The sequence below is a fragment of the Scyliorhinus canicula genome, chromosome 19 (genome assembly GCF_902713615.1).
Source record: "Scyliorhinus canicula chromosome 19, sScyCan1.1, whole genome shotgun sequence".
NCBI lineage: Eukaryota > Metazoa > Chordata > Chondrichthyes > Carcharhiniformes > Scyliorhinidae > Scyliorhinus > Scyliorhinus canicula.
The window spans coordinates 78,304,020-78,325,477 of NC_052164.1; the positions used below are offsets into that span (position 1 = coordinate 78,304,020).

General features: G+C 43.5%; 1 protein-coding gene across 4 annotated transcripts in view; it reads right to left on the bottom strand.

Annotated features, from left to right (window-relative positions):
• The window catches only part of LOC119954076 (galactosylgalactosylxylosylprotein 3-beta-glucuronosyltransferase 1-like), a 216,723-nt gene that overhangs the window by 85,005 nt on the left and 110,260 nt on the right, over positions 1-21,458 (bottom strand). The window lies entirely within an intron of this gene.

Below are 21,458 nucleotides of genomic sequence, written 5' to 3' on the forward strand. Positions count from 1 at the left end.
TTAATAACCTCGTAGCGTCACTGAGCTTCTCACCAACCAATGAACTTACCGTTTTCCTGTGACGTCCCTCCTGGATTTTATTTTTCAACCTCAGCCCGCTATTGCAGTTAGAGATGTCCTTCGCATGTCCAGCTGTATCTCTTCCCAGAAGGTGAGTGAAGGCCCCGAGCCTCTCTCTCTATATACCCACTGCCCCAGTAGAGGTGTCCCTCACAGGTCCAGCGGTCTCTGCTCCCGGAAAGTGAGTTAAGGCCCCAAGCCTCATCTCTATATACCCGCTGCCATAGTAGAGCTGTCCTTCACATGTCTAGCTGTATCCATTCCTGGAAGGCCCCAGCTTTGCTCTCTATTTATCTGCAGCCACAGTAGAAATGTCCCTCGCAGGTCTGGCTGTCTATACTCCCGGAAGCTGAGTGAAGGCCCAGAGCCTCTCTCTGTGTTTGTCTGCTTCCAAAGTACAGGTGTCCCTCGCAGGTCTGGCTGTCTCTGCTCCCGGAAGGTGAGTGAAGGCCCAGAGCCTCGCTCTCTATTTATATGCTGCCACAGTAGAGATGTCCCTCGCATACTTGGTTGCCTCCGTTCCTGGAAGATTTTGTGTAAATGGCATAGAGATTTTAAAATTTGAATGAGTTCATTCTGATTCCGCTGTGCATGTTTGGCTTTATCTCACCTTGAACAATGCTTGCTTGGAAATCTCTAAATAAATCTTCATTAGAATTATTTTCTGTCAGTTTGCTCATATTCAATGTGTCTTGCTCCATGAAATCATTGAATGCAGCTGAGATCTCCTGAGATCTACTGGAACTTTTCTCCAGCTGCAAATGGGCTGCCCAAACAAGGTGAACAAGGAACAAAAGCATGGGAACTTTGATAATCCACTTGGAGGAAGAGATAACAGACAAGGGCCACAGAAATGTGCTTGCTGCTCTCCCCCATCTCCCTCAGAAGGTCAACAATAAAAGCCGCAGAAAAGAGGATAGGAGCTCAACAATAGGACACCCAGGGCAGAAGATGGGGCTACCAAAAAGGGGAAAAGGAGGGGGCAGGGAATGGATAAGGGGGGGGGGGGGATGGGGAGAACGTATGTTAAGAAATATGTATGTAAATAAGAAACTGAACAACATGTAAATACGAGGGGTGTGATTCTGCGAAAATGGGGCTATGTCTGCACGTCGGTGGGAAAACCGGTGCCAACCACTCCGGCATCTACAGCCCCAAAAGTGAGGAGTTCTCCAATTTAATGGGAGGTAGATTGATGCTGGAGTGCTTGCCACCACTCCAGCTGGCGGCGAAGGGCCGGCGGGAGTTCGCGCATGCCTGGAATGCCCGGCGTGATCTCGCACATGTTCTTAGCGGCCGGCGCATTTCCATGAATGCGTAGACTGGCCGGCGTATTTCTGCACATGCGCCGGCGCGGATCCCCCCCCCCCCCCCCCCCATCAAGCACCGCCCCTGCACCCTTACCTGCCAGGTCCCGCCGTGCGTGAGGTGAGTAATTCACGCCGACGGGGCTGGCCAAAACTTTATGGCTATTCGGCCCATCGGGGCCCGGAGAATCGCCGGAGGGGCCACTGTGGTGGGAATCCCGCCGGCCCCCGAAAAACGACGCCGGAGAATGAGCAGCCGGAGTCGGGGTGGTGGCGCGGCGAGGTGGGATTCGCGCCTGCCCCCGGGGAATCCCGGCCCCGGTACACCATTCATTGCAATATTGAAATGTATTTCCTGATAATATAATTACGTAGGCATGCCTTGTTGGTGATTGAATATTAGAATTAAGTAAGCATATAGATGCTATAATTGCTTGAATATGATCAGTTATATTAGTGTCATAAGTAGAGAAACTAATTGTAATAGGTTAAAGATAATACTACATTTAGTATCCAACTTTAACTGGTATATGCAAATAACTTTGTGATAATGTAAAAGTATAAAGCTTGATGTAATGTGTTGTACTAGGAGTCCGTACGCCATCTTTTGGATACGGCTACCCTGTATGCTTGACCAAACCAGTGAAAAAGGACTCCTGTCCGCATCTGATCTCTTGCGTTGAGGAAAAAAAAATCAATGTGCCTGGATAGTCGGTAGCTCCCCGAACAAATAGTGACGAGGTTGGGATTCGCCCAGGCCAGTTGTGAAGGTAGGACTACAGCTTGGTGAATATTGTCTTTGATTGGACTCCTGACTGAGCACTGTGCCTAAAACTAAGAAGTTTAAAGGGTCAGAGCTGAGCCGAAATGGAACTAGGTGGTGGGGATTGTAGGGATACACCCTCAGGGTGGTCAGAGGAGCCATGGAGTCAGGTACCGATAAGGAGGGTACCGAAAAGGCAGAACTCAAGTTCATTACAGAGTGAGGAGGTGAAGGGACTATGTCCCTCCGCAAAGCCCAAAAGTATCACAAACTAATTGAGAAAATGCAAAAACATTGCTGACCCTCCAATGCGCAGTAAAAATGGCAGGAGATTCAGACCAGTGACAAGACAAGAAAAGCCACATTGTAATTCAGTGAAGACTAAAATGTATTTTATTTGTATCTTATCGACATTTCTGAAATTGAACGTTTGAGTTTCATTTGAAATTTTACCTTTATTTTAAAATACTTGACTCCTATTGAAAGATCCTTTGGAAGGCTCATTTTTAAATACTACTCTAAGGAAGTGTTTCAATAGAATCACCTCGCACTAAGGTAGGAAATTCAGTCTATTGTGACCTTGCTGGCTCCTGGAAAGAACTAACTAGTCAGGTCCACTCCCCTGCTCTTTCCCCACAGCTCTGTAAAGTTTTCCTTTCCAATTATACATCGAGTCACCCATTCAATGTTACTATTAAATTTGTTTCCTGCACCCTTTTGAGTGGTGCATACTTATATAGAAACTAAAGAGTGTATGAGAAGTTGAGAACTATATCAATAACCAGGGCATTATCTTTAAGAACAAAAAATATAATTGAATGTCTTGTGCTGAATATCCTATTTGCATTATGGTAATGTGGTAAGAAACTTCATTTCACAGAGTTAGCAGATCACAGTGAGGTAATTGCTAATCCATAGGCTGTGGAACCCTCTCTCTCTCTTCAGGTACCAGACCTAATAGGGCATTAGCGACCATAGACCTCTATGTTAACTTTACTTTGGAGGTGTGGATCATCTTCACTGGTAGTACATTGATCCAGTTTGCGAGGCATTTAGAAAGATCATTCTTTGTCTATCTCGATATCTTCCCCATCGACCTTTCTTCTCAGATTTTCTAAATCGTGATTTCTTACTGTGTTCCCAAGAAATTCCACCTATCACTTCCTGATCTTGATCTGCAGAGTTATTTTGGTCTTTTGATTTTACAAGCACCTCTTCCCTGATGGAGGGACTCCTCCAAGATATCCATGATATTTATAAAGCTCTATTGTATAAGAAGATTCAAAAAGATAATGATCAGGCTGGTTTATTAAGCAAGAAGTCTCTTTATGGAGCTCACAAGTCTACTTGACAGTATCCTAGATATTAATTACTTCCCTCTGCTCCTCTTCCATAATTACTGCGAAATCTTTTAACAAGGTTTCAGTACCTGCTTTTGACCCTAAATTGGTTTGCTTCCCTACAGTGCAGAAGGAGGCCTATCGAGCTTGCACCGGCCCTCCAAAAGTACCCTACCTCGGCCCATTCACCGGCCCTGTCCCTGTAAAGCCGAGCATTGCTAATGGCCAATTCACCTAACCTACACATAGTTGGACACTAAGGGGCGATTTAGCATGGCCAATCCACATACCCTGCATATCTTTGGATTGTGGGAGGAAACCAGAGCAAACCCAAACAGACTCGGAGAGAACATATGCAAATTCCACACTGCCAGTCACCCAAGGTCGGAATCAAACCAGGAGGTAACGGTGCTAACCACTGTGTCACTGTACCGCTCTTTGGAATGGCCCTAGCTTTATTTTGGTGCCTATTCTGCACACGAGTCCCTAGGGCCCAGTCTCACCAAATGATTCTATGTCTGTCTTTTTCAATTTGGCAGAAGAAAAAACAGCCATCCACCTCCGCCATTTCTAATCATCATAGATTTGCAAGTGCTGATAATAAGCCTTGAAATAAAGAATTTATGAAAAAAAGATGTCTCATTGCTACAAGACAACTCTGGAGCTATAACATCCTTCATGAACTAATAAAATGGTTAGAGAAATATTGAGCAAACCAATTTGGGAGTTCTCTCTTTTAACAATAGGTGTCAGAGTAAAATGTGTAACTTCACATCCTTAAATAGTTGGCAAAAGGAATTATTCTATTGTAGTAAACTCATCCAAATTCTGAACAGACCCTGGCATTCCTCAAGGGAAAACCGTGCCATTATGATGATTGTTGTATGTTTATGACAAAACAAAATTTAAAACATAATTAACGTTAAGAAAACATTCCTTTGCCCCTTTCTGTGATAGAAAAACGCAATGCATCCGTTTGCTGAATACACGAATAGCAAAGCCGACTTGGTCCTTTTAGGTCCCACATTACAAGTGAAGTCTTCAAACCAGGCCACTGCATTCCATGAACTATCTTGAGGAAGAATAAAACCTCACAATATATGATGCCTTAAGTATTTATTTTTTCTTGAAATCACTCGGAATTAATGAATACAGTTAAACAAACGTTCACACATGACTACATTTTGAACCATTGAATCACACTTTAAATTGTCCTTGTGTTTCTCCACTCCCCCCCCCCCCCCCCCCCCCCCCCCCCCCCGCTATTGCACCACATGTGCCAATGCTTGGATATTGGAACTAATTCCAATTCCATCCTAAAAGGAGAAAGGAGTTAAAACGTACAGAATCATTTGTGAATGAAATGTGAGAAAATAATATGCTTTTCCAAAAAAGTGTTTATTTTTTACAGATCACAAATTTTTCAGCAAGGGAAGATATTGTTGGTATTATTCAGCATTATTAATGAGCCTTTTAGAGGACAAAACTGGTGAGGTAATAATAGGGAACACAGAGATGACCGGGGCACCATCTTGCCTCTTTCTTCACCGTAGAGGATTATAACATTTTCAAAACTGCCATTAATGCAGAGGAACTTGATGCAATAGCCATCACTAGGGAGAAGGTATTGAATAAACCAATGGGATTAAAAGCAGATAGGTAGCTTGAATTTGTTGGCTTGCACCCTAGTGTATTAAAGGATGTGGCAGCAGATGTAGTGGATGCATTGATTATGATATTTCAGAATTCCCTGGATTCTGGAAGGGTCCCGGTGGATTGAAAATACGCTAATGTGATGCCCCTATTCAAAAAAGGAGAGTGGCAAAAAGTAGGAAACTGTAGAGCAATAAGCCTGACCTCTGTGGTGGGGAAGTTACTGGAACCAATCATTAAGGTGGAGATGACTGAACATTTCAAAAGATAAAGCTCAATCCACCATTGTCAGCATGGTTTTAGGAAGGGTATGTCGTGCTTGACAAACATGCTTGAGTTCTTTGAGGATGTAACCAGCAAGGTAGATTAAGGGGAACCTGTGGATGTGGTATATCTAGACTTCCAGAATGCGTCTGACAAGGAGCAACATACAAGACTGATCCAGAAGGTGAGATTGCAGGGGATTAGGGGTAGAGTACTAGATTGGATTGATGATTGGCTGACTGACAGAAAGCAGTGAGTCGTGAAAAATGGGTCCTTCTCTGGCTGGCAAAATTTATCTAGCAGGGTACTGCAGGAGTCAGTTCTCGGACTGCAACTATACTGCAAGCAGGAACAATGTGTGACATAGCAAAATTTGTATATGTTGCTAAAATATGTGGGAAAGCAGACAGTGAAGAGGTGATAAGGAGGTTACAGATAGATACAGATAGGCTAAGAGAATGGGTCAAAATTTGACACTTGGAGTTTAATGTAGATAAGTGTGAGATTATCCATTTTGGCTGAAAAAATAGAAAGGGATGCTATTATCTAAATGGAAAGCAGATTCAAATTGCATCTGGGCAGAGGGATCTAGAACATAGAACATAGAACATAGAACATAGAACAGTACAGCACAGAACAGGCCCTTCGGCCCTCAATGTTGTGCCGAGCCATGATCACCCTACTCAAACCCACGTATCCACCCTATACCTGTAACCCAACAACCCCCCCCCCCTAACCTTACTTTTATTAGGACACTACGGGCAATTTAGCATGGCCAATCCACCTAACCCTGTGTGTCTTTGTTTTTGAATCACAGAAAGTCAGTATGCAGGTACAGCATGTAATAAAAAAGACAAATGGAATTTTAGCGTTATTTGCTAAAGGACTGGAATAAAGTAGTAGAGAAGTGTTGTTGCAGTTGTACAGGGTGTTGGTGAGACCACATCAGGAGTTTTGTATCCAATTGTGGTCTCCTCATTAGAGGAAGGATGTGTGGCATTGGAGGCAGTTCAGAGGAGGTTCACCATGTTGATTCCGGGGATGAAAAGATTGACGTTGGAGGAGAGATTGAACTGTTTGGGCTTATACTCGTTGGAGTTTAGAAGAATGAGAGGGGATCTGATCGAGGTATATAAAATGCTTAGAGGGATTGATCAGATAAACGTAGACCAAATGTTCCCCCTTATGGGGCAATCTAGAATTAGCGGTCGCAGATATAGGTTGAGAGGTAGTAGATTTAAAACTGAGAAAAGGAGGAATTACTTCTCACTGAGGTGGTAAGTTTGTGGAACTCAATACCCCATAGTGCAGTAGAGTCTGAATCATTAAATGGTTTCAAGAAGGAGATGGATATATTTCTGATGAAAAATTGGTTAAAGGGAAATGTGGAACCGGTAGGGAGGTGAATCTGAGACCTGAAAGAGATCAGCTGTGTTCCATGTCAGAGCAGGCTCGAAGAGCTGAGTTTCCTACCCTACCCCTCCTAATTGCTATGATCCTATGTAGTTCAAACATTGGGCCGGATTCTCCGGAACCACAGCTGTGTGTTTCTCGGCAGTGCCTATTCGCTGGTGGTGGGGTTCTACCTTCTCGCTGCTTGTAAATGGGATTTATCTTTGAAACCACCCCATGCTGCTGGAAAAACATGGGTGTGGGTGAGCTGCCTACAGGAAAACTGAATCGCAATGGTTGGAGGATTCCGGCCATTATTTGTTGGCATCATTTCAAAATGGAAGCAGTCGTATAAACAAACTACACCACCTAGAATCTTTTTATTCTTCTGTTCTACAGAGTTATCACAGGCAAGGCCCAACATTTAACCCCACTCAAGTTAAAGTGTTTACCGGAGACCACTACTGTCTTCTGCCAATTCAGTCAGTGAGAAATATCACAGCAATGAACCACATTGTTGGCTAAACAACTGGATGCTTTTGTTTGGCAATGAAAAAGTGCTTCAAAGAAGCAAAAAAAAACAAACAAAAAAAATTCCAATCAGCACAATACTATAACGAGAGGCTAGTGTACACTTATGCTCTTATATATCTCAGAGACTTGGAAAACCTACAGCAGGCACTTCAAAGCACTGGTAAAGTACCACCAATAGTGCAAAATCCTCCATATTGTGTGGCAAGAAAGGTGGTCAAATAGCAGCAGCCTCTTGCAAGTCAACTTGACAAGACTCAAGGTGCTAATCCCTCAAAACCAGCTCTGTTGGGTGCCATACGTTATTCATATTGTTGACTCCAGACTCACAGAACAATTCTAATTGGAACTTGGCAGTGGCAGGAGATTCGCAGGGGGGGAAGCAGAAACTTTAAAAAAATATCCTGAAAGCATCCCCGAAGAGATCAAACATCCCTGTGACTGGCTGACTGAGAAGGTTCATTCGGGGAAGACCCCAGTTACCTTGAGAGACTCCACCGGGAATGCAGAGGCATCAGACGGAGTGCACAAGTTCCCAAACTTCACCTGCCGACCCCTTTAGGCATCACCTGCCCCACATTTGGCAGTACCTGTCGATCAGCCATCTCAGAACCCATCGAACTGGAATGGAAGCAAGTCATCCCTGATCCCAAGGGACCGCATAAGTATGGACTTCCAGGATATTGCCCAAAAATATTCCTTATGTCATGTGAGTGTCCCTTTAAGAAATGTGTTTGTCTTATCACATGGCTTCAGTGATGTCATTATGTGGGTGGAGCTGGGCTGTGGCTCTGTGAGTTTTTACTTTTGCTTTGAGTTTTGGAACTGGTTTGTGGCTCTGTGCGTTTTTACTTTAGTTTTCACATTTGGCTGCTGTAAACCCAAACAAAGAATAAAGAAACGTACAGCACAGGAACAGACCCTTCGACCCTCCAAGCCTGCGCCGACTATGCTGCCCGTCTAAATTAAATTATTCTACACTTCCGGGGTTCGTATCCCTCTATTCCCATCCTATTCCTGTAATTATCAAGGTGCCCCTTAAATGTCACTATTGTCCCTGCTTCCACCACTTCCTCCGGCAGCGGGTTCCAGGCACCCAATCCCCTCTGTGTACAAAACTTGCCTCGTACATCTCCTCTAAACCTTGCCCCTTGCACCTTAAACCTATGCCCCCTAGTAATTGACCCCTCTACCCTGGGAAAAAGTCTCTGACTATCCACTCTGTCTATGCCCCTCATAATTTTGTAGACCACAATCAGGTCGCCCCTCACGTCCTTTGTTCCAGTGAGAACAAACCAAGTTTATTCAACCTCTCCTCATAGCTAATGCCCTCCATACCAGGCAACATCCTGGTAAATCTCTTCTGCATCCTCTCTAAAGCCTCCACATCCTTCTGGTGACCAGAATTGAACACTATACTCCAAGTGTGGCCTAAGGTTCTATACAGCTGCTACATGACTTGCTAATTTTTATACTCAATGCCCCGGCCAATGAAGGTAAGCATGCCGTATGCCTTCTTGACTACCTTCTCCACCTGTGTCGCCATTTTCAGTGACCTGTGGACCTGTACACCAAAATATCTCTGACTGTCAATACTCTTGAGGGTTCTCCCAATCACTGTATATTCCCTACTTGTATTAGACCTTCCAAAATGCATTACCTCACATTTGTACGGACTAAACTCCATCTGCCATCTCGTCGCCCAAGTCTCCAAACGATCTAAATCCTGCTGTATCCTCTGACAGTCCTCATCACTATCCGCAATTCCTCCAACCTTCGTGTCGTCCGCAAACTTACTAATCAGACCAGTTACATTTTCCTCCAAACCATTGATATATACTATGAACAGCAAAGGCCCCAGCACTGATCACTGCGGAACACCACTTGTCACAGCCCTCCAATCAGAAAAGGACCCTTCCATTGCTACTCTCTGCCTTCTATGACCTAGCCAGTTCTGTATCCATCTTGCCAGCTCACCTCTAATCCTGTGTGACTTCACCTTTTGTACCAGTCTGCCATGAGGGACCATGTCAAAGGCCTTACTGAAGTCCATATCGACAACATCGACTGCCCTACCTGCATCAATCATCTTTGTGACCGTCTCGAAAAACTCGATCAAGTTAGTGAGACACGACATCCTGTTTACAAAACCGTGCTGCCAGAGAAGTATTTTGGCCAGTCTCCCTATTTTCAATTTTAAAGAGTTATTGCAAGGAACAAACCCAATGATTATACTTACCTGCTGTTTTGGTAAAAATGGGTTTTTGGTTTTTGCGAGCTTGTTATTGAATTGAAACAGTTAAAGGGGAATTCATAAGGATTATACATAGATTACTGTAGCTGTGTGGGGGGTTATGTTTGTAATTGATAATAATTCTTACTGTGTGTGTTTATACAGATGTTAACTAATTTTATAGAATAAAGCTTGTTTTTTGATTAAAAGCGCCAAAGAGCTCTGTTGAATAACATCTGAAAGGAAGGCTCTTGTGCTCATCGTAACCAAAACCAATAAACAGTTATAGATCAGGTGAACTCCATAATATTCTTTGGGGTTTTCTAAACCCTGGCCCATAACACTTGGCTGAGCAAGCAATTTAATTGTATTAAAGAAGCCAGCCCAACATCTCCTTCTCTTGGGAAATAAATGCTGACCTTGCCAGCAAAGCCAAAGATCTCATGGAGGAAAAGCATCTTTTTAAAGATCAGATGAGTCTTTTGCTTATTTCTTGGTTAAAAATTCTTGAGGAGCATTTTTATGGAATCATTTTGGAATCAATGGGCTGTATTTATCTCGCTGTTGAAGGATGGCGAATGGACATTGATATCACACTTATCTACCAAGATTTGAAGATTGCAATGAGGTTATGACAACAATTTGAAATTTTATATTAACATGATGAATGTATCAGTCGTTAGATTTCAATTATGCTGCCCTTATCAAAAGAAATCCTTCAGCAGCTAATTTGTGGGCAACAACCATGCCAAGGTCTGTTTCCTTTTTCGTCATTAATTATACTTTTTTAGGCCAAATTACCCCCTCCATTATCAGACCATATGAAAAACAGGAATCGGCTGTTCAGACCCCCGAGCCCCGTCAAGCTCCTTAAGAATCCTCTGTAATTCAATGAGATCATCTCTCATTCTTCTGAACTCCAATGAGTAGAGTTCTAACCTGTTTAACATTTGCTCATAAGACAGTCCCTCCATACCGGGGATCATCCTAGTGAACCTCATTTGAGTCCCCTCCAATGAAATAACATTCATTAAATAAGGGGAGTAAAATCGCTCACAGTGCTCCAGCTGTGGTCTCACCAGTACCTTGTACAGCTGCAACAAGACTTCCCTACTCTTGTACTCCAACCCTCTTAAAATAAGGGACAACATTCCATTAACCTTCCTGATTATCTGGTGTACCTGTGCTAGCTTTCAGTGTTTTGTGCACAAGTAACTCCCAAGTCCCTTTGTGGTGCATCTTTTTTGCAGTTTTTATCCATTTCAATAATACTCCGTTCTTTTGTTCTCCCTTCCAAAATGAACAACTTCACATTTTCCCACATTATGCTCCATTTACCAATGTTTCGTCCTCTTGCTTAACCTATCAATATCTCTGTTTGTACCACTCTCTCGCAACCTGCCTTTCCACCTATTATCTGTGTCCAGAGAGTAGTGGAAGCCTTTCTAATTTTCCCATCTCACTGCAGATTGTTTTTTAACCGCTTTTCCAAATTCTTTTCCTTCTTCTAAAGCTAAAACTCCTTTGCAAAGTGACAGTTTGTTTTCTGAAACTCTTGCTTACTTCATTACTTTCGTATTGTGCTCTGATATCTACTGCCACAGCTTAAAAGTCTCTTATTGATGTTACATCAATATTTAATTGATGCTGGATGCCTGCCATTACCATACAAGGCAGCTTCCTTGAAAAGCAATTGGAATGCAGTACTGCTCGTAAAATATCTTCATTGATGACAACAGGTATTCACTTTTCATGAACTACTGTTCAACTTCTGTATCTTTTAAGTTTTCCCTTTGGGAAAACATGTTAGAGTCATACTACTGCCTCCACAGAGTCTATAATTTCCTGCGTGATCACAGGCAAGCCTTGTTGCTTCTTTGAATATCATGTGGAGTGTATTATTTCAACATCAATGAGAGGTTAAATGCCAAATATCCACTGGGCATCTCATCCAGGACAGCCCGCCAGCCCTGGAGATATAGGTTAGCGTGGAACATTCTCTCATTTGTCATGAGCTGTAAATATTTCACTCTTTGCCCTCATTCCTCTTTCCTACTCTCTTCTTATTCAGTCTCTTAAACTGAGCAATTCTATCTCCTTTCAGTCATACCTTTCATGTTAAAGTTTTCTCACTTGTAAAATCCAGGTTCTGAGTTACTTTTTGATTCACTCTTTGAGTCACTTTACTTTTGTCTCTTCTCACGTTAAAAATAAAGCAGAAAGATCAGTTACTGGAGGGTTTTCTGTATGAAGCGCTCTCCGCATTTGAAGCAAATGATTCTTTCCACGGTTTGTGGTCCCTGTGCACTGTCATGACTAATTATCCCACAGTGACAGCATATATCAGTAAACCTTTAGTAGCACGAGCTGGCTGGGCCATTTTCAACTCTGCTTTGCCTCTCAATTTTGGTCTGGAAAATATTTTGATATGAATGGAGATACTTGTAACACTGAAAAATGGCAATCGTTTTAAATTCTGGAGGTGATATTTATGCGCAGACACTTGTGTCATTGAAGTAAAATATTACATCAGTTAGTGATTGCTTTTTAATATAAACTCTTAGAGGAACCATTAATGTTTCCAGAAGAATTATGATCAGAATACATAAACAAAATATTTTAAATTAATATTAATATTTTTTGTGATAATATGATAGTTCCTGGCAGTTGTATCATGGATCATATTGTATTGTATATTTATAAAAAATAGAAAGGAGATTGTCAATTGCTTTCTGGTTTCTTCATGCTCATTAACCCACTAATGTTTTCTTTAGTTCCAGCGGTGCCAATTTTCAATTGCCAACTGCAGGGGTGGATTTACAATGAAACGCAATGCGCCCTGGCACCAGGGTCTCCCAAACGCCAGTGATTGATGGGGGGGGGGGGGGGGGGGGGGGGGGGGGGGGGGGGGGGGGGGGGGGGGGGGGGGGGGGGGGGGGGGGGGGGGGGGGGGGGGGGCATAAAGAGTGAGTTTCAAAATAAGTCCCCCCCTGTTAATTCTCAGAACCAAACATGATTTTTTCCTCCTGAAGCCGACGGTGAGATATCGGTAAAAGAGCGCAAAGTCGCTGAGTGCCAAATTAACCAACGTTCCAGGCCCCCAACCGCAGCCACGACTGACTGCACTGCTGTTTGAAAAATGCAGCAAAGCTATTCAGCCAATCACTGGCGATCCCTCCCCTGCATTTTGCTGCTGATAAGCAGGAGGGCAGACGCTGAAGACTCCCTCTATGGATCAGTGATGGGGCAGGCGGTGGGATGAGGCAATACAGAGCACATCAAATTAAAGGTAGTTGTCACCCTTGTTGGTTTAGTCAGCAAATATACTGCTTACTGTGGAATTGTGCAACACTAGCCAGAAGGTTTTGTGCTGGATTAGAACATAGAACATAGAACAGTACAGCACAGAACAGGCCCTTCGGCCCTCAATGTTGTGCCGAGCCATGATCACCCTACTCAAACCCACGTATCCACCCTATACCCGTAACCCAACAACCCCCCCTTAACCTTACTTTTATTAGGACACTACGGGCAATTTAGCATGGCCAATCCACCTAACCTGCACATCTTTGGACTGTGGGAGGAAACCGGAGCACCCGGAGGAAACCCACGCACACAGGGGGAGGACGTGCTGACTCCACACAGACAGGGATTCTCCGGCCCCCCCATCTGTGTGTATCTTGCCGGCACACCGTTCGCTGGCGGCAGGATTCTACCTTCTCGCTGCTTGTCAATGGAATTTCGCATTGAAACCAACACCTAATGCTGGGAAGCCCTGGGGAGGGTGTGCTGCACACGGGAAAAGTGAATCGCGATGGTCGGAGAATTCGGCCTATAATTGTGTTCAAAACTGAGACAATCTTGAAGTAAGTTGATCTCAGCAAGAGAGATTGAAAGTAAACATCTCTGGGTAAAGACCCACACTCCTTGGTGCTCTCCAATAAATCCTGTTCTTTGTGGTTATCGGGTGAGGACAGGATTACACTCAGAGTTAATGCGCTCACAGTTGACCAGCCTAATGAGACCATGTTCACCCATGAAGGATGACCAGCTGGATAACCTATTGAATGATGGCTTCTACACATGTGCCAAATTATTGTCCAGCACCAGAATCACAGGGGTCCTGGGGAGGAGGAAGAAAATACTAATGGGGAAAGAATATTTAAAAAGCTAATGAATGAAAACAAAACAGATCTTTGTTTAAATAAAAGGACAACAGCTACCATCAATTTTGAACTCTTGAATAAATGATTTGAAAATGTACATTCAGTTAAGAAAATTATCCAACTTCTTTAACGGCAAGTGTTTGTCCTGGAATAAATTACACCAGCCATTGATAAATAATTGGTATGTGATATTTTTCTTTTCCAACAATACATTGAGCCTGACAAATTCTGCTTCTTCAGGCTGAAATTCAGGTTTAGTAATGTAACATTAATGCCATCACTTCCATTTCTCTTTATTGATTCAGAATGCACAAATCACGCTAAATCACTGAGGTCAAGTGCTTCTCATTGTCACTGGGTGAATGTCAATTCCATTCTGACATTTTTGAAGTGGCTTGATCTTAATTTGTCCTCTCCCTGAAGGGTTATATAACGAGGATCAAACAATGAGGAAGAATAAAGATAACGCTGTTCTTTGTCCCGGGGCCAAGAATAATTAACAAAGTCAAGAGCTGCGAAAGCAGAAGACCTTTTACCAACGTCTATTCAAGGAGGGTAACATTCATCAAAACGACTCTGCCACATACTGAAAGGTAACCTGGTAGAAATGTCTTTATGGGGAAATTGTATTTTGAAACTGTTCAGAAAAAGGTATATGAATTTTAATTCCAAAAATCATTATGACCTTTTGATATTTCGAAGTATCCATAGTTGAGGCCTGTGAATGGTACAAGGCAATGGCAATTCTCCCGACAGTGTGCTTGTAAATATAAGAAGCTACTAAACTTGGGCCAGGATTTTATGGACCTACCGCGACATCTCTCCCCCTGGGAGATGCGGCAAGTCATTTAAATCTCCATGTTACTTGACTAGTAATCTGGAGAACTTGGACCATAATACCACACGTGGTAGGAGGGGTTGTAAAATCCTTGCACTGGCCCCCTAACTTGCCTAGAATGACATTAGGTCTACAAGTACGGAAGCATACCACCCAGTACAACTGGGGCTCCAGTCTTTATACACTACATAAACTTCTCTTACTCCTTAACTGTCTTCCTTCACCCTGCTTCTATTCCCTTTCCTGTCATTTCTACATCAGGCTCCAACTTAAATGCACCAATATAATCAGCTTCAACCTTGTAGCAGTGAGTTGCACCTTCTCTGTTTCAAGAAATTCACCCAAATAAGGAAGGCAGTGAGGTTGTGGTACTATCTCTGGACTAATCCAGAGACTCGGGGAAATGCTCTGGGAACCTGGGTTCGAATCCCACCAGGGCAGATGGTGAAACTTGAATTCAATAAAAATCTGCAAACAAAAGTCTAATGATGACCATGAAACCATTGTCATAAGAACCCATCTGGTTCACTGAAGTCCTTCAGGGAAGGAAATCAGTCACCCTTACCAGGTCTGGCCTACATGTGACACCAGACCCACAGCAATGTGGTTGACTCTTAAATGCCCTCATGGATGGACAATAAATGCTGGCCCAGCCACATCCCATGAATGAATAAAGAAAAAAAAAATTATTTAAGCAGTTAGTGGCAATTTAATTTGGGGTTTGGTGAAATAGTGGTTATGTTACTGGACTAGTAATCTGAGAGAACTTGAACTCCCTCATGATTTTAAGCATTCCTATTGGGTCTCCTCTTTTACAGAGAAAGTAATGGCAGTCTGTTCAATGTCTAATGATAATTGTATCTTCTCAATTCTAGTAAATTCTCATAAATTATTTTCTACACTTTCTCTGGTGCTTCAATATATTTTTTGTAGAACAGAACTGCACTCAGTATTCCAAGTGTTGTCGAACTAAGATTCTATATAAACTTAACATTACGTCTCTCCTTTTCATATTCTGTTTCTTCCAAAATAAACAACAGTGCCTTGTTTGCACTATTCACGATCTGAGAGATTTGCGTTGTGGACTTTTAGTGATTTATCTAGCTGTTTTCTCTGACTTTTTGATCCTCTACACTATTTATATTCTTACCAATCAACAAATTAAGTGGCGGCCTTAATCCTGCAACCGAAATGAACTACACCACACTTGAATTAAGAAGCCGACTTATTTCTTCTTATAATTTGCTGCAGGCCATTGCATTTCCCACTTTATCCCTACAAGTATTGTCTGAAAATGTTGGCACCATACTTCTAACTCCTGAGACCAACACATATGTCAATGTAAAGTAAAGTTAAAGTTGCCATAGTCCCAGATGACCATAGGCTGCTTTCCCCTTTAAGGGGGAGAGCTGACTGGTGGTGATTTAACCTGAGGATCACTGCACCTCAGACGAGGGACAAGGTCGAGAAAGCGGGGCCTTCATGAAGCGCCTCAGCCGGTACAGGAATTGAACCCGCGCCATTGGCCTTGCTCTCCATCACAAACCAGCTGTACAGCCAACTGAGTTAAACTGCCCTCCCTGTCATAATATACACCAGTATATCATGGTGCAGACACACACTGATGGACACACACAGGGACCAATCAACATGTACAAACACCGCAGCCAATCACCAGTTAGAATACACACACTATAAAGGCAGAGGGCACCACGGTTCCCGCTCATTCTGGGTGCTGCCTCTCAGTGTAACAAGAACTCATCCAGCCCAGCACAGACTCACACCACGTGCTGAGAGAATCAACTGGTTCGGACAAGGCTCAGGTCTCTAGTTTAAGTTAGCATCATTTAGACCCACAGTCATCGTGTGTTAGTTAGTTAGAAGTAGTTAATAAAATTGAGTTGAACCTTCATCAGTGTTGGAAGTGTCTGTTCATCTCTCAAGTCTACACTGGCCAACACATCACTCCCTGTGTATATGGTAAACAACAGTAGTCCGAGAGTGGATCACTGTGACTCACTATTTCTGCCAGACTGGGAAAACGTCTTTAATTTCTACCCTTATATATTCTGTTTTGTCACCACCCTTCAATCCATTTGTTACCTTGACCTGACACCACACTCCCTGACCTTTGTCACGAGTCTCTTTTGTGAGTGTTAATTGAAGGCCATCTGAAAGATCACAGTGTGTATCACACCCACTGCAGTTCTTCAGAAAGGAGCCCTGTATGCATTGTAAAACCTCATTTCTCCCCTCTCATGCCCTCCCTACATTATTGTTTGGGGTAGCTGAAATCCTCCATGATTATGAGTGTGTTTTAAAAATAAATTTCTTATTCTTTCTTCCCTTTTGCTGGTCTGCAGTATACTTCCAGTCGTAAAACTGATTCCTTCTTTTCTTATCTCAACCCACAAAGATTCTATTATATTTGTTAATAGTGTCCTTTCTTGCTCCAGCTATTTTGCTTTTTCTGATTAACACAGCAACACTATCTCCCATTCTTCATTCCCTATTGTTTCACCATACATTGTAGCCTTTAGAATTTAACTGACGCCTCTGTCCTGTCTCCAACCATGCTTCTGTTATCGCTATCGCATCCATTTTCTCCCATTGAATTATAGCCTTCATTACCCCGCTTCAATTTAATTGGTTTTTAATCTTTTATTACTCCTGCTTTAGTTTCAACAGATATTTTTTATTATTATTGCTGGGAATCCTTTCTGTTGTCTGAGTATTTATGATATTTTTATCTTTGCACTCTAACTTTTGCTAAACCAGTCTTTTTCTTTTCTGTAAGTTATTAATGTGTCTCCCCCGAACGTTTGCTCTTTACTTATTTCATTTTTTGCCATTTTATGTTTCCCATTAGAATCTTGACTCCAGTCTGGGTCAAGCCAAGAACTGACATTGTCCAATTGTTGAGGAGGCTCTTCCAACTATTCACTTGTAGTCTTGGCTAAGGTCAGGAGAAAGCTTGTCATTGAATAGAAACCTTCTCTCCCGGCTGATTTTGCTCTTGCTGTGCAGTGTGTAGTATCTCTGCCTCTGAGGCAGAAGTTGCAGGCTCGAGTCCCACCCCATGACTTCTTGGTCAAAGAAAGTGCGTTCACGATATGGCTAAACAGGTTGAATATCAGCCTGCAAGATATGCCAATGGCAGGCGGGAAGAGCAGGAAAGACTCCTGGTCCGCCGTGTGATTGAAAAGAACGTTGGAGCCTCTGCCATCACTATCCATAGCTACAATATGCATGGAAAAATTCCATGTTGCCACAGCAACTCCAACACCCTGAGTGATCTGTAACACACCTCTCACATCTACCTTCCGATTTCTCAATTAACTTCTCTCTATTCTGTTGATGTTTGTGTGGTGATATGTTGGTGAATTATACTGTACATAGTTAGTAACGTGACGTCCAACCAGCTGGTGGTGTCAGACCTTGGTCACATGATGTGGGACACTGGGCACTTGGTGAAATAACGTACAACAGGACAAAAATGTGGTGTCAGTGCTGTTGGCCATTTTGAGCGCACCATGACGCAGCCTCACAAGAAATATGGTCTCGATGAGGGTGGCCATTTTAAGCAGCAGACCAGATTCACCATTTTGTGACAGAAGTGCGGCAACAGACATTTGCCACCACGATGTCCTGCTCTGGGAAAAGCTTGTTGTGAGTGTGGCATTTTGTAAGGCGATGCAGCATACGTTCGACGGCTGCCCGAACAAAATCGATGTGTGGGTCCAGATAAATGCACCGAAGTCAGGGCTGATGTGCGCCCGATCACAGAAAGGGACATCAAGGGCTCGACCGGCAAAGGCAACAAAATCTGTTTTTTTAGAATTTACAGTGCAGAAGGAGGCTATTCAGCCCATCGAGTCTGCACCGGCCCTGGGAAAGAGCACTCTACTTAAGCCCACACCTCCGTCCTATCCCTGTAATCCAGTATCCCCACCTAATCTTCCCTCACTATCTGCAGCCACAGGGAGGTGAATGAGGGGATCATAGAGGACAAATGGCCTCAAGCTAAATCAGACCAAGTGACAAATTGGGAGACCATCACATTGTTTGGCAAAAGGTGTGCAGCCGGATGGTGAAAAAAATCAAGACCAATCTAACGATGCCACAGCCCACAGACAAAAAAGGCATCTTACGCACATTTGGCATGATAAATATCATGGGCAAATTTGTTCCTAATCTGGCTTCCAAAACATTCCTGTTGCGAGACTCAATAAAGAAGGATGTAGCTTTTAATTGGTCATCCAAACACGCATGTCAGGAGTGGCAGGTGCTGCGTATCTCGCTAACGACAGCGCCAGTCCTTGCTTTTTTTGACTCGACAAAAAAGACAAAGGTCTCTACTGATGCATCTCTGGGTGGCCTTGGAGCGGTGCTTCTGCAGGAGGGTGCAGATGACAGCTGGCTACCAGTGGCATATGCGTCGCGAGCGATGACTGAAACAGAGCGCAGATATGCGCAGATTGAAAAGGAATTCCTTGCGCTGGTCACGGGTCTGGAGAGGTTTCATGATATCGTGTGTGGGCTGCCTATGCAGGCCACTCGTTTCCATCGTACAAACAAATTTGTGTCAAATGTCCCCAAGAATACATCGCCTTATGATGAAGCTCCAGCGATATGACTTTGTCCTCATATATACACCAGGCAAGGAACTTGCAGTCCATGACAAGCTCCCTCGAGCCATGGGCATCAATGACGTACGTCTGGTGGAAGATGATATTCAGCTTCATGTCAACCTTGTTGCAGCATCGCTTCCAGTCTCAGGCAAAAACATCACGCCTGATAAAGGCAGAAACAGCGAAGGACGCAGTCCTGCAAAAGGTGCTCAAATGTATTAGAGAGGGTTAGCCCAAAGGTTCCTTCTCTGAGTACTACCATTTATGGTTGGAACTCAGTGAGGTGAGTGGTCTTCTCCTGAGGCAGCACAGAACCGTCATCCCACATTCTTTGAGGCCGCTCATGCTTATGAAACTCCATGAAGGGCACCTGGGCATTGAAAAATGCAAGCGCAGGGCCTGGGAGATGATTTATTAGTCAGGCATTACTCAGGATATCAGGTATGGTCGACCACTGTGACATATACCAGAAATTCCGATGCAGGCAGACTAAAGAACCGATGCAGGTGGGGGACATCATTGCAAGTCCATGGCAGAAAGTGGGCATGGATCTGTTCCATTTCAATGGACAAGAAATGAAATGAAATGAAAATGAAATGAAAATCGCTTATTGTCACGAGTAGGCTTCAACGAAGTTACTGTGAAAAGCCCCTAGTCGCCACATTCCGGCGTCTGTCCGGGGAGGCTGGTACGGGACTACCTGGTAGTCATTGATAATTTCTCAAACTGTCCTGAGGTTGCACAGCTGCCAAACTCGACTGCTCGGTGTGCCATACTACATACCAAAGCGAACTTTGCCCGACATGGCATACCATTCATTGTAACGTCGGACAATGGGCTGTGCTTCAAAAATTATGAATGGACTGAATTTGCCGTCTCTATGACTTCAGGCACATCACCTCTAGCCCCTTACATCCCCAGTCAAACGGGAAGGCAGAAAAGGCTGTACATATCGTGAGGCAGCTGCTACAAAAGGCCATTAATAGCTGAGAGGATATATACTTGGCGCTTCTCAGCTATTGCTCAGCGCCACTCGTCAATGGGCTATCGCCTGCACAGCTGCTCATGAACAGGCAACTATGCACGACTTTACCGTCCATGATGGTTCCCCCAGTAAATCGACCTCTACAGAGCAAATTGCTTCTTCAGAAAAGGAGGCAGAAGGAGCTTTATGACAGGGCTACTAGGAAGCTCCAGCCATTGCAACCAGGGGACACTGTCAGAATCGAGGATGCCAATGGGAATGGATGGCTGAAACTGGCCAAGGTTGTGCAAGAGGTTGCTCCACAGTTGTTCATGGTCATCACTGAAGATGATCAGTCCTGCGGAGGAACCGAAGGGCATTATTAAAAGTGCAACAGCCCTTCGTGCTAAATCCAGTGGAAGAGTTGGGGTGCAATACCAAATCTGAGGACGACATGATGCACACAACAGAACTAGTGCTCAATGATGAATCCGCATCAGTAAATATAGAAGGAGCAGAAACACCAGCACCAGAAGAAGATGGGGCATGTTCACCGAGTCAGCCAATACTCAGAAGGTCAACGAGGGTGCGGCGCAAGCCGGATAGACTGAACTTATAACAATATGTCCAAACCATCATGCCTTTGTAAATATCAATACAAATGATGTCTCTGTATAAATAATGTTTCTGTATGGAAATATTGATGTCTCAAAAGGAAGGGGGATGTGGTGATACATTAGTGAATGATACTGTACATAGTTAGTAATCCACATACTAGCCAGCTGGTGGCATCAGACCTTGGTGACATGCGTGGGACACTGGGCAGTTGGTCAGAGGACTTACAACAGGACAGTCACACTTAGAGTAGCTCCTAAGTAACCTTGTCTGTATATACATATTACTGTTAGTTATCCTTCCACGTGTTTGACAATAAATCATCATGCTGGTTGAACATATATATGTTCCGTGTGTATGCTTATGAATGGTGGCATCACAGAACACAACAGTTCTTATCATCAGTACCCCACTGAACTTGCCACATTGTTTCTGAATTATAATTCTGAATTATAATTTCACCATCTACATATTATTTCCCCTTCCCATCATCTCACTCTGCGAAAATAGCGCATCATCTCCTAGTTGAATTGATTATTTCTCAGATCGTCAGGAACTTCTCCCACCCTTCCACCATCCCCAAATTAACCTTTCCTGCAACAATCTTCAGACTACATTTTGAGTGGTGCGAATATATAAATGATCAGGAATAGGAACGTGCATCAAGTGATTGGGGGTCGGTTTAGCTCATTTTGCTAGAC